Below are 4,169 nucleotides of genomic sequence, written 5' to 3' on the forward strand. Positions count from 1 at the left end.
GGCCAAAATGGGCTAAATGGGCCCGATGGGCTGTTGGGCCCATAATAGGAAAAAATTGATGATTAATGCTATGTGATGGAAACTTGTATGTAAGCATGACTATAAATGTGATTTGGGCCTAATAGGCCACGTAAATAAGATTGGGCCTAATGGGCCATATGAAAGAGATTGGGCCTAGTGGGCCATATACATGTATGTGGATTTGTCTGGGCTTGTAAGGGTTTTTGGGACTAGTATATGACAACTGCTTAAACAGACATAAAATTTAGTTAATTAATTAAAGACCGTGGACAAGTCATAGTGTTAAGGTGTGGCAACGGGTATATGCATATCTAGGATTGGATCTAGGGAGAGCTTGGTACTTAAGCGGTCTTAATGCCTCACCTCCTCTTCTCTGGAATCCTACTTGGTGCATAATATTCTTTCACCTTAGCTCATGGGATTTGTTAACGGACCAAGGTAAGTAAAGACCTGTAATAAAAAAATTACCGAAATGCCCCTAAGGGTGAAAATGACCAAAATACCCCTAAGTGTTGAATGTAAGATTTATGGATGTTACATGTATAACTGCTGCATACATACGATATTCTATTTAGGCTGCAAAGGGGTTGGGAATTATGGAACAGAGGAAGTATATGAGGGTCGCATGGTTGCTTGACAACTGTGGATCCATCGACGGCTTTTAAGCACAATATGCGACTGGCAGCTTGCTGCAATGAAGGTTGTTCTGCAACTGGGCTACCATTGATGTGTATCGATTGGGTGGGTCGATATTTATATCCCCACATGATGTGTAACAAGGGACGGACCTAATGTGTGTCGGTTGGATTATTGGGGTGGCTTGCACTGCATTGCATTGCATGTTGTATGGTGATTGATGAGTGCTTATTACTGGTCAAGGGTTGTACACACTGAGTTTTTGAAATCTCACCCCTTCTTTTATTTTTCTCAGGTGATGCTCAGGTGGAGGTTCGATGTCTGGAGGGACTCTGGGTGGCTAGCTAGCAAGACAACTTGGACTTGTTTTAAAAGCATATAGGTTATTGGTTTATTAAGTAATCTTTTATTTAGTCGGGACTATAATAAGGCTTCCCCTTTTGTTATTGTTTGGATTTTTAATTTTGTGTGTTGTAATTATAAAAAGTGGAACATGGATTTTCTAAACCATAGTTTTCTTTTAATACTACGTTTCCGCAACTAAACTTTTAAAGGATAAGTTTTCTTTAATCAAATGTTTTAAATAAAGCTTCGCAACAAAAAAAGAGATTTTACTTAGTAATTGAGATGTAACTTTTTAAGGAAGGGTTTTCAATGAAACAAGGTTTTCGCTAAAACACTTCAATGTGACACGCCAGATTCGGCCATAACGTCCGGGCCATGTTTGGGGTGTTACATTTAGTGGTATCAGAGCCTAGGTTACAAAACTCGGGCTATGAAGTGGGCCTTATTACTTGGTTCTTTTTCTATGTTTTAAAAAAAATTTGATCGAATTACAATGTTTTTGGAAAAGGGGAAGTCTTGTTGAGTGGCACACAGAGTCTCCGACGTTGAACCAAGTAAGTTCTTTTGTTCTTAAGGTTAAGCCTGTTTAAATTGTTATACAGTAGATAGTTAGAGGGCTACTTTAGACGATTATGCTAGAATGGAACTGAAGCCCGTAGGATCGTGAAACTGTAGAGGATTTATGAAAACAACTCTCTTTAAATACTTTCATAAAACATCGGGTTAATTATTGAAACTAACTAAAACTTCATAAAATTTTTAATCCAGAAAATACGTGAATTTACGATAAGTGCTAGAAGAGATGCGAGAGGCCACAGCCGAGGTCGCGAAAGTGTGAGGGCTGAATCGTCCGCATCAGGCCATGTGCCCAATGTTGGAGTAGAAGAGGCTCCAGCCTCACCCGTGGCCAAGAATGGACAGTACGATCGGGCCGTAGGGGATGATGCATTGCCGTAGGCAATGCTAAGGATTTTGGAGAGGGTCGCTGGTCCCAATAATGAAACAGGAAATCGAGGGGCCATTCCGGAGCGACTTCGATCAAATAGGGCTGAGATCTTTAAGGGTGTGGCTGGTGTGGCTCCTAACATGGCTGAATACTGGTTGAGGGCCACTGAAAGGATAATGAAGGACTTGGACTGTTCACCAGAAGAAAAGCTGAAAGGGTAGTGTCACTGCTTAGGGAAAAAGCTTACTAGTGGTGGTTGACAGTGAAAGAGGGCACTCAACCCGAGCAGGTCACTTGGAAGTTCTTCAAAGTTGCGTTCCAAGGAAAGTATGTAGGTACGAGCTATGTGGATGTTAGAAGGAAGGAGTTTCTGAACTTGACTCAGGGAAACAAATTTGTGGTGGAGTATGAGGTGGAATTTCTACGTCTTAGTAGGTATGCAAGAGTTATGGTGGCAACAAACTATGAGCATTGTGCTAGGTTTGAGGATGGACTAAGAGATAGCCTCAGGGTATTGATAGCTCCACAAAGGGAGCGAGTTTTCTCGGAGTTAGTGGGGAAAGCAAAAATAGCAGAGGAGGTGAAGCACACTGAGCGCCTAAATTGAGAAAAGGAAAGGGGTAAGAACAAGAGGGAGGCTGAGACTCCTGGTGTTGGACAGAGGCCTAGGGCTAGGGCCAGAGTTAATGGGCCAGTTACGGTAGGGTCTCCTTGTGCTTAGCATTTTTTGTGCTTAGAATTTTTGGTTAAGTGTTAATTATGTGATGATAGGTCTCGGTCAAGGTTTGAATTCGAACCTAGGGGTAAAAGAAATTATAGTTTAATTATTAAAAGAACCCTGATGGCAAGTAGGTGGGCTTTTGAATTAATGAAGGGGAAATTGGACAGAAAAGAGCCTGCCGGCCCAGGGGATAAGTGGCGTGTTGCTAGTGCCAAAAGTCTAGGGTACGAATCCCACTTTGCTCAAAAGAGGGATTTATTTTTGCTAAAAGATGGATAGAGGTGGCATTGGATTTGAACTCTGTAGGGAGTGATAAGAGGAGAAATTTGAGGAGAGGATCAAGGGGTTATCAGGGAGAAAAACGAGGAGATGAGGAGTGAGGAAGAGGTGGAGTCAAATTGGGAATTTGGGCTTGGAAAATTCAGCTGTAAAGGCTATATATAGGTACCGAATAGGAGGTTGCCAGGCTAATGCTGAATTCTCCCTCACCTTGTTGCCAGAAACCCTTTTTCCTAAAAGCCAAAAACCTTTGTTTTTCTTTCTTTTCCTTGTGCCAATTTCCCATCCTTCCTCTACTCAATTTTCTTTGATTCACTTTTGGTTTAGCAGACTTCTTCTTCCATTTTTCCTTGGTGGCGAATAATCTTTTGTTTGCCATACAACCCTCAAGGGCCGAACACCTCTTTGGCCTAATACCCTTAGTGCTCCACTACCCTTTTCACTCAGTCGATTCTAGTGTAAGTGTTTGCTCCCCCAATCAATTTTTTCTAGGTATCGATTTCTTTGCTCCTCACTTCTTCCAATCAGTTTTGGTAGGATTAGTATCAAATTCCTATCCTTTGGATCCTTGCCGATTTACTCCTCAGGTGAGAGACTTTGGTAAGTGTTCTTGATCTTAGTTGGCCGAATGGTCATAGCTAAGGGAAGGGGGACTTGTGTTGGATACAAGTCACCTATTATTCTGGTTTTAATAATTAAGATTGGTGCAGATCTAGGATTTGATCGTGGTTAGTGATTAAAGAAGTGACTGTTATAACTGGTCGAGCAAGGTAAGGTAAAGGGTGAGGTTTCGGTTTTGGTAAAGATAATTAAGGATGCGATTAATTGAAGGGTGATATCGATTGTAGGTTCGGGGCTAAGAAAATTGCAGCACGCTTTCTTACCAGGTGTGTACATAAACTGCACACACAAGTTGATCGGCAAAAGCTGAAATGCCGAAAGTTTGGCTACAGTAGTCTTACGAGTGCGCGAACACTCGTAAGAGGGAAACCGATAGGTTGCCTGAGGTCCAGCGGCAATTCCATGGACTTGGGTTGTAAATTGGCCAACTGGGCCAGAATGGGCTAAATGGGCCCGATAGGCTGTTGGGCCCATAATAGGCCAGAATGGGCTAAAAGGAAAGGGGTATATGCATGTCTAGGATTGGATCTAAGGAGAGCTTGGTATTTAAGCGGTCTTAATGACTCACCACCTCTTCTCTGGAATCCTACCTGGTACATA

The sequence above is a fragment of the Gossypium arboreum genome, unplaced genomic scaffold (genome assembly GCF_025698485.1).
Source record: "Gossypium arboreum isolate Shixiya-1 unplaced genomic scaffold, ASM2569848v2 Contig00191, whole genome shotgun sequence".
NCBI classification, from domain to species: Eukaryota; Viridiplantae; Streptophyta; class Magnoliopsida; order Malvales; family Malvaceae; genus Gossypium; species Gossypium arboreum.